Source organism: Zalophus californianus, chromosome 11 (assembly GCF_009762305.2).
Source record: "Zalophus californianus isolate mZalCal1 chromosome 11, mZalCal1.pri.v2, whole genome shotgun sequence".
Taxonomy (NCBI): domain Eukaryota; kingdom Metazoa; phylum Chordata; class Mammalia; order Carnivora; family Otariidae; genus Zalophus; species Zalophus californianus.
Window position 1 is genome coordinate 18,303,200 of NC_045605.1, and position 10,609 is coordinate 18,313,808.

Sequence of the window (10,609 nt, forward strand, 5' to 3'; positions counted from 1 at the left end):
CCACTCAGCAGTAAAAAAAAAAAAAAAAAAAAAAAAAAAAAAAAAAAAAAAGGTGTAAATTATGGATACATACAACAATGTGGATGAACCCCAAAGGCATTACACTGAGTGAAAGAAGCCATTCTCAAAAAGCTCTATTTGCATGATTTCATTTATATAAGATTTTCAACATCTCAGCATTGTCAGGGACCAGGGGTGAGAGCAGAGTATGACTACAAAGGAAGAGCATGAAAGAATGTTTTGGAGTTGAGGAAACTGTTCTGGATCTTGCTTTTGGTGATGATTGCTTGAATCTATAGCTGTGTTAAAATTCATAGAAATGTATACTCAAATAAGTCAGTTTCATGATATGTTAATTAAAAAGTAAAAATTTTTAAAGAAAAAATGCATTAAAAAATCAAAGGGATGTAACGTGAGGGGCAGGATGGGAGAAGCAGATGAAGAGTGAGATCAATGAATGGTCATCATCAAGAACGTATAGTTGAGGTAAAGCACAGAAGGCCAGAAGTCAAGTCCAGCCCGGAGGACAGGCTGATGGGGATGGGCCTAGAAGATCAGGCTGACGGGACCAGAGAGGCCACCTGGACCCTGGTGGTGTTGGTTGAGTAAGGAGTCTGCCACTCAGTGCTCATGCAGCCCCAGAGACTCTGCTCAGCCTTAGGAACCAACATTCATGGTGGTGTAGAACAGGCTCAAGTTATTTCTTTATTTCCCTTGCTGGGAAGGAGGGGCTCATCAGCTTTGGGCAGGGGTTTAGTTGAGAAGGGGCAAGTGATAAACAAAAGCTAGACAAATCTCATCTAATCCTTTCATTTACAGATGTGGAACCTGGGAGAGCCCCCAAATCTCACAGCCTGCTAGTGCCCCTAGAGGTCCTGGATCCCAGCCCTGGACCCTTTCCGCCATGGCTCACACCGCTCCCTTGTCAGTTCTCCAGCCTGGGGATGGTATTTCTCCTCATCTGCCCTGAGCAGGTGAGACTACGTTTTTTTCCATTTAAAAAATAGCAAACCAAAGGTGACTCCATAGCATCCGATCACCAAACACACTGAAACATTTACTACCTCCCTCAGCCTTTTACTTGCTGTTCTTTTCTCAGATGAACTGCTCATTAAATGCCATGTCTGAATTCTGCATCATCCTTCTCTTATTCAAGCCATTAAATACAATGACTAGACCGGGTAATTAAAAAGATAGTCAAAGATCTTACCTATCAAATAACCTTCTATGTCCTATCCACATGTCTCATTCCCATCTAACTCTGTAGAGCTCAGGGGAAGGAGGACAGCCTCACACTTTGCACATATGACTCTCTTGGATTCAGTGGTATGCGAGATAAGCTCGAGTTGAAGAAAGAGTGGAGATGGAGGTCTTGATTCACTCTGCCAATAGGAGATGTGAGATTTATGATATGAGATGTGACACGGATGTGAAATTCTAGGTAAGTTACTTCCTCTCCCAAGACTTAACTTGCTTCCTTATAACATGAGCTGACTGGATTAGAAAATCATCATGGTACTTTTTGGTCCTACAATGTTACGTTCCACGTTTAGTCTTAAGTATAGATGATGAATAATTAAACTGATGCACAAAAAAAATGAGAAGTTTAATTCAGCAAATAGTTTTTGAGAGTCTACTCTATTTTCAGGCTACCACTAGCCACAAGGTATTTAAGAATATGTAAGAAATGAACCCTGCCTTTAAGGACACACAACCTAATGGATCAGAACAAAACTCTTGTAAAGGCTCTAGAGTCAAGGCACACTGTTTCCCTTGGAACTATCTGGATCATTTGTTTAACCTCTCTGAGCTTATTTCTTCATCTATAAATTGCAAATAATAATGGCCCCAGCTAAGAATGAGAAATAAATGAGAGTGTATTAAGTTTTATTATTAAGCCATTTATATTACTGTTCTGCCCTCCTGAAACAGCATTTTTCTCTCTCTCCCACACTTTTTTGCAAATGATCTCCATTTTTAATCTCATTTCTTGAAGTTGAATTTTCTATTTATGCTTTGAGATGCAATTCAAGTTCTACTTCTTCATGAAGACTTATCCATCTGTTCCAGCCAATACAAATCTCCCTTGTCTCAGGGTTTTTGTTGCCTTTTTAAAACATTATATGGTATTTTCTATTGCTTCATAATGGATTCAGGTATGTATGGTTGTAAGCTTTCTTGAACTCCAGCTTCTTCTGTTTCTAACTGCCTACAGGGACCTCAAATTCTACAGGTACCAAGTTGAATCCATGAACTTGTCCAAAGATGCGGCTCCTCTCCTTGGACTCATTTCCGTTCATGGTTTCTCAGTTGCTTACACTAGATACTCAAGTATTTATCATGTTTCCTCTCCAACATACCCACCTCCAATCCATCCTATTAATCCCAATTTATGTGCAATGCTGAGATCATCCTCCCTCATCTACATTGCCTCAGCGTTCCACGAACATCTCTTGACTGAGTTAATGCAATGGTGGAGGGCATGATGTATCAGTATCACCTAGCAAGCCTTTCAAAATATCCTTATTTACCTTCCCATCACCCTGTATCAGGTCAGAAACTTGGCTGAGGTAAGGGAAAAGACAGAAGACTAGGGAGGGGAAAAAAAATAGCCTGTGTATTTTGCAAAAGCTTCCCAGATTTTTCTGATATATTGCCCATCACTGTTGAGCACCATCGTTTTAAACCTCCTCCTTTCCGATCCTTTCTCCCTCTATTGCCCAAATTACTTTTCAAAATTTCCAGGAATAACGGCTCCTCACTGCCTTTCAGGAACAAACAACAGGTTCTTTAACCTGGCTTTCCCATGGCTCCAGGCCACTTTCCTGACCTGATTTCCTCCAATTTCTTCCAGGCCCAGGAGGTTCCAGACAAACCGACTAGACCTTGTTGCCCTAGACACACCATACCCTCTCACACCCCCCTTCCCTGATTCATGCCATTTCACCCTGGAATTCCCTTCTGTTCTCATATCATTAACCCTACCTGAAAAAAATCCCACTTAACTTTCAGTGCTCAAACCAAGGCCAACTCCTCCATGAAGTCTTCACCAATTCCTCTCCTCTTCCAGGCAGAATTAGCTGTTCTCTCCTCTGCATCTTCGTATCATTCTATTCACAGTGCTAATCTACTGACCAACAGTTTGGGTAGGCTACCTTCCTTGACTCCCTCCAAAAAGCTACAGGTCTTTCTTTTGGTCTCCTATATAATTGTTTAAGTCTGTTATAGTTACACCCTACTGCACTCTGTGTGTGTGTTTGCGTGTGTGTGTATGTGAGTGTGCGCTGAGTTTCCTGACCTGTTTGTCGACTAAATTAAATTGTGATCTCCTCAAAGATAGATACCGTCTTATCTTTCTTTGAATCCCCAGCACCAAACAAGAGTACAGAATTTTAGTGGCCACTAAATATATCTTCAAAGTTCAAATTAGACATCATGTCCTAGTCAGCTTTTCCCAGCTCTAAGAAGTGGCAATGCCTTGCTTCACCACAGCACACTGCATATACCACTTTTTACTGAAACTATCTATTGAGGAGTCCATGTCCTTAACTAAGACTGTAACTCCATTAGGGGTCCGAAACATATTTTTCTCTTTCTTACCTGTGGCATATGGCACAGTGTCTGACAAATAGCTCCACTCGCCAATGTTCTAGAACAACTAAACTGAATGTACTGTTGTTTCTTTGCAGGGCTCCTCACTGTATCTTTTACCACTCTTACATTTTGACACCTCCTCCAGCCTTGGACTGAGCACAAGCATTCAGCAAATATTTGTCAATTGACATAGTCTTATGGAATGTTCCAGAATAAGTTGAGAGGATGCAATGCCCTTCTCAGTTGTGTTTCCAGGAAAGGACGGATTGAGCCTTTCATGGCTACACCCCAACCCTAGCCATTGTCCTGTATCTATCCTGGTATTTCAAGTCAAGTCACCAAAAACAAGCATCTGTCACTGTTCTAATTTCTAGCTTATTTATCCAGCCAAATACTAGCCATTTTGCTCCTCTCCAGTTGTCCCAATATATTCACAAGGTTGGTATGTGTCATATTAATCTTGTTCAGGAGTAAAAAAGAAAAAAAAATAGAGGGGACACAGAAATAAAATTCTCAGGAAAATCAAAAGTAACGCCTACTTATGTGACAAGTTCTATTCAAAGCTGAGGGTTGGATCACTGTTCAGTGTGTTCATAGTACACAGGCCTATTGGATAACGAAAACTTTTAACATTACTTTATCCACAACTGAAGAGTTTTGAAATTTTGAAATATTTGAAATTTTGTTTTTAAAAAATACACCAAAATATCAAGATATTTATGGGCATACACTCAATTGCACCTTATTATTAAAAGTTATGAAAACAATGTGTGGTATGTTTTCTTTTACACAGTAATAATAATTACCATGTTTTTTAAAAGCATAAACATGATAAAGTCTCTCTTTTTCTCCATATTTAAATAAAATAACACAAATAACCTTTTACAAGCTTATAAATTGCCCAACCATTTTGAAAGCTTAGGTACAACTTAGCTGAAACTATCATTCAAAACACTGTTAGCTAGTGAGCCACCCCTGAGAAACCATTTTTCTAGAAGTTGGGAAATCATATTAACTTGAGTTAAATAAAAAGAACAAGTTCAACATTGGTCATAGCACACAGACTGAGAGGAGGGACAGAAAGCATGGTTGCCATCAAAATAGCAGACATGTTAAAAAATCTTAGAGTTTCTTTCCTGATAGGTTTGTGTGTGAAATTACTCAGAGGCAAAAAATAACGACCCTGCACATCTTATTTAAGATAAAAGACATAGGGATATTGGTGAACTTGAATTCACATTTTATGATTTTATTTAAAAGTCCCCAGAGTCATGATTACTCTCAATTTCTACGATCAAGGATAGATGATTGCCTTTCTACAATGAGGTCATTTGTGTGATTAGCCGTAATGCAGTGTGTTAAGGCTCCATCAAGAAGAATGAAATGAAGTCAAGAATTGAGGCCCTGGTTCAGATTCGTCCTGTAAAATCTGATACCAGGAAAAAAAAAAAAAAAAAAAACATTGAGTCTGGGCTTAAGTGATTCTAACTGATTATCCATACCACCAAATTTCATTGGTATAAAATGAAGTGGTGGGCATATCCAAAAGAACGAGTCCTCATCAGGGAAGGATGGGCCCCAGTGAAGATCACCATGCTGAGGTGCCATTTTAGGTCATTTCCCAGATGAGCAAGTAGTGGGGGGAGGGGGGTGGAAACCATTTTCAGAAGTTTCGACTCTTCTAATACGATCCATCTTAATGTTCCCATGTTCTGCTTTGTTAATGCTTTACATGAAAAGAAAGGGAAATTCAAAACTATCTTAAATGTCTCCAATGTGCAGAAAGACTGATTCTCTTTACCAGGAAATAGGTCCCTGAAACCAGCAAAGTGCATCTTATTGAAACAACTTTCCTCTTTGATTGTCAGTTTTTAAGGGCAGGCTAGGTCTTGGATCCTACCAACCAGCCCAGAATTGCTCTGAGATCTCAAGAGTAACCATGCAAAGTGATGAGCGCTGGCACAAGGAGCTGAACTAGGAAGCTTAGTTTCTTCACTTTGGTCCACTGATCCAGCACCATGGGTTTCTCAACCTTGGGTAAGCCAAAGCTCTCTCTGGTCCTCAGTATCCCCTTATGTACGTCAAGGGGGGGAAAGTTACTCCTTTCAAGAGTATAAAGACAAAATTAGATTGTGATGATCAAATGACTTCAGCATTTTGGGGGGGAAAAAGTTTTTCAACAAGGACAATAACCGGTTTCCTTTCAGAGGTTAAACAACGTGAATACATTACATTTATTCTATGAGTTCTTGGATGCTTAGATGACCTGGTTTCACTGGGCAAATGGCACTGGTGTTTCCTGTCAGGCTCTATTTCAGTCATATCTTGCCAGTCGCTGGAGTTGAGGAGGGAAGGGTGAGAGGGTCCAAAGTGACGGGGACTTGTAAAAAGGGATTGAAGAATGTTAGAGAGGCCTTACAATATCGCTCGCTGTTTGAAGGATGGCTAATCTGAGACATCCCTTTTAATACCCTTCCACAAACTTTCGAGCCAACAGTCCTGGAGCAGGCATTTTATGGATTACGTATTCATGGGTATGTTTATATAATATTATATATCTTTTTCTCATCCTTTCAGATCTACTCTCAGAGAAGTGGGTAGAGGATGGATCTCCACATCATCAGTGTTTCTTTTACATAGAACTTCAGATTAAATGAATGTGGGGTGGGGGGAAGCCTTGGATTACCACGTAACTTCTCCTAAAATATTCTTAGGATTCTTATGCTGTGCTTAAAATGTCAACTGTCAAAATAATATAATTATTTTTCAAGGAAATCCCAAACATCTGCAGTTAGCCTAGCAAGTCTATGTAAGTGAAATAGTACACACCTCCCCCCCTCACCCCAGAAAAATAAATCTGGGGAGAAAAAAAGAGCTCGGTCAAAGCGTCCTTTGTAAATGGCATCTTCATTCTCCACATTTGCTTATTTTTAAACCCAACTCCTGAACATAAAACATCATATCCAAATGCCACCTCTTTGCTAATTTAACAAACCATTAGGAGCTTTCTATTTGCTTCCCAAAATGCAACAAGAACAGTTTGTTGTGCTGGTTGATGAGCACAGTAGAGAGTCTTCATTTTGCTAGTATGTTTTATACTTCTTATGAGTACTTAGAACCCTATGTCACAAAGGCAGTTAAATGAACAACTTTATCTCTGAAGGCCTCATACAGTTAGGTAGAAGGAGGTGTGCTATCCATTCAGAAAGGGATAGCACAACTGTCCCCCAAATTTAGAAGAGAAAAAAGAAATCCAAAAGGATTTAAAAGGTGATGACCCTGAGAGGTGTGTCTGTAACTTAACTGTAGAGTCTCAACAAACCATAAGCTTTTGGAAAAAAAAAAAAAAAGGTTTTCAGTTGAATGAAAATGTTTGGAGTTAATGAGGGGATTGAACATGGTTTAGCATTTTGGGCCATCCCCTGCCATTTTAGTGGTTATATTAAAACAGCCTGAGGGCCTATGGGCAAATAGAAGTAGAACAGCTACATCCTTTTTTATCATTTACACACACATATATGTGATCTTTTGCTTGCTTCTTAGTAAGGTGTTCTTCCAAAATGCCAAAAGATACTATTCTTCCCTTTGTTTTTTAAAGATTTGTATTTTTAAGGCCCAGCAGATAAAAGGCACAAATAATCTTTTAACCACATCGCGTTCAATATGTAAAATATTAAAGATGGGGTTTTCATTTTTTCAGAAATGTCCAGGTTAGGTCTTCTGTATGATTTTGCAAGTTTTGTATCTACTGGAACAACTCTAGACAGTTGTGTAAAATATTTGGATTAATGGTTGAACTTGAACTTATGCCTTTAAAATATCTGGGATTGACCTTGGCCACAAGAGCAGTTGTTCCTTTTAAGTTGATCCAGCAGAAATTAAATATCTGCAGGGGGCACAGGCTAAAAGATGGGGTTCCCTCCAAGTCTGTTCTCCCATGGGACTAAGGGACTAAGTGTTCCTTCCGGCTCCTTGGAGAACCACTGTTTGGAGTGCAGAAGGAACTTGTTTATACCACTTCCATCATAGAGACCCTGAGCTTTTCATTAACCTCTTTGTCTTCAGCATTTTAAAGTGGAAATCCTAGCTGGCCTTGTAATATTTCAGCCATTTGCCCCTGACTTCACATTCTGCCCAAGTAGATTGGTCAGAAGATGGGGCTCTCCAATCCTCGCGGCTCAAAACACTCTGAAGAAGTTAGCAATACCAACTTCCCCGTACACAAAGGCTTTGGGAACATTTATTTAAATTTGACTTTTGAATCAACCCCAAGTGACTGTTCCTTGGCAAAAGTTATGTAACTTTATCACAGATAAATTTTCCTTGCTCACAATTCCTGGCCCCGAGTTGCTGTAAGGATCATGTAGATGTGTGTTGGAAATTAAACAGTGTGCTAGCAGGGTGGCCACAATTAAATTCAGACTTGCATTCAAACCATGCCCTGTTCTGCATTTCTTCGAGAAGTTTGCTTTCTATAGACATTTCAAAATGTTCCTTCACAAAAGAAGGAGGCAGGGTGGCTGGGCCCAAGTCCCCTAAATCAAGGCAGTGAGAACAGAAAGGGAGGAATTTATTTGTGGGGTGCCAAAGTAGCTGTTAATACAGATGGATCCCCTGACTTCTAATTTAAGGTGTTTTCTTAGGGAGCCCAAAATTTATTCTCCCCCCCCCCTTTCACAGACAGACTACAATCATTATTTGGAAAAGAAAGAAATTATGAGCTCATATCGAACATCAATCCACCAGCATGTGTTATAAAATCGAATGGTTCCTTGAAAGAAACATTTTCTTCCTCTGCTTAAAATACAGTTTAGGATTGAAATGCTGAGTTTTAGCAACTTCTGATAATAGTGAAGAGTCCCAAGCTCATGTGAGAAGTTAGATGGCTTGAGGGGGGAGAAAAAGTGATTCAATTTGGAATAATTTTTCTACATTAAGTATAGATAGTACAATATTTAGAAGGAAGAAAACTGGAGAATCAATTATAGACATGATTTTTCTACACTGCAACTAAGTTTATAAAATTTGCAAGTTTGTTTGTTTTTTGGCAAAATTGCTGGAATATGGAATTCAAATTTAATCTGCTTTCTGATTCTACGTGGAATCAGTGTTAATCACTTTTATTCGGTTGAAGAAATAGAGATTACATGAAGTTAAAGTTGCTGGAAAAAAATTCCTAGCATTTTCATGCTTATGTCAAATGGCCATTTGAAATACTTTCCTAAAAATCTATTTGAGCATGTGCCTCTGTAGCCTTTGAAAAGTTTGGGAGTTATCAGAGGAGTTGGCCTGCTCAAAGCAGATAATCACTTTTGTATAAATGTCACCCAAAAAAAACAGCTCTCTGGTTAAGGTGCAAAATAACATAATCCTAAGATTTATAGCCACGTCAATGATGGTCAAAAGCATCTCTCTCTCTCTCTCTTTTTTTTTTTTGTAATGTACATTGGAAAGTTACCACACACATTTCACATGCAAGCTTAAATGATCTGAAAAAGACAATCACTGATTTCAGGCTGAACTGATTCCAACATTTGAGCAAATCACAAACAGCAGATCTGGCCTTGCTTAAAATTTCCATCTAGTTGTTGAACTGAACAAAAATAAACAAATGGAAAGCTTGAGAGATGAAAAAGACTTTTCTCATGATTTTTTAAAACCAAAAATGCAGCAGAAAACAAATACCACCACAGAAGTCCTTGCAAAGAAACTGCCTTTGGCATCTAGTTTGGAGCAAACAATCTCCCCAGACCACCCCCTTGCGCTCCCACCAGAGCCCTCCACTCTGGCTTTATCTCCTAATTTCGTGGACTGGATCACTGAGCTGTTTATCAAACAGTGTGCAATAAAAACGGCTTCACTCTACTACTCTATGAACTCTGGCAATTTTCTCCCTCCTCCTGGACAGAGGCCACTAGTAAGGGAAAGCCTCAGGAAAAAAAAAAAAAAAAAAAAAAAACAGCAGAGCCGTGAAAGCAAAGAAACAATAGCTGACTGACCATGGCTTTGACAATGCCTTCCTTCAACCCTCTTTCTGCTCCTGCTGTGACACTTGCATTCAAGAGCAAGGGCGGCTGCCATCGGATGCATGGACAATGGATTGAGGAATACAAGGCAGGGGGGAAAAAAGGAAATCAGATGAATTCTGAGCTAAGATGGCAGGGCTCTCACCTTTTCCGTGTTTTTGCGAATAGTCTGGATGGAGGCGTCCCGCAGAGAAGAAATAAAAAGGGTGTCTGAATTGTTGGATGGTGCTGAAGGCTTCTGCATTTTGCAAACGCATTTTAGAACTATTTGCAGGGGCATAGTTGCTGCCAGCCAGCCATCTCTCTCTCTCTCTTCTCTTCTGTTTTACGACCTGCTATCTCCATCACACCTCTATTAGTATGAAGACTTTCTGCCTGTAAGTAAGTGAGGGTGTGCGTTCCTTAGGGTTTGAATCGAGACCCACGTCTGCATGCATTTCTAATCTAAGGAGCCTATAGCGGTTACTACAACTATCAATTAGTCAGCAATAGCTGAGACCCTCAACGCCTCTGAAGGAACAAAGGTGGAAAGACATGCAAATACTCCAGCACCTGGATCACGCAACTCGCTGGCTACAAATATCGGCACCGTTTCCTGATTTTCTTTTCTTTTCTTTTTTTTTTCCTGTTTAACTCCCAAATCTATGTGAAATTACAGGCTACTAATGTATCCACCTGCATACTTAGGGATGGGAATGCCTCTAGGTATATATGTTTCCTTGGCATCATTGAAATGCATTAAGCTGAACTAAAAGGAAATACCTGGTGACAAATCAGAGTTTATGACATATTTGATCCATGCTCCATTTTAACAACTGCAAGTAGAACTTAAATTAAGTATACAGTAGAGTTATTTGTCCATTTCAGTGGCTTTTATGAAAGAAGCTAATAAAATAGTGATAAAAAGAGGAGGGGGGAAGTATTCAGCTACAGAAAAGCATATATGAAGATTAATTCTCCTCCATAACAGATAAAATTATTTTGATTTA

General features: G+C 39.4%; 1 pseudogene; it reads right to left on the bottom strand.

Annotated features, from left to right (window-relative positions):
- Positions 1-9,864, bottom strand: part of LOC113913733 — a 75,862-nt pseudogene extending 65,998 nt beyond the window's left edge.
- Between the last annotated feature and the right edge of the window lie 745 nt (positions 9,865-10,609).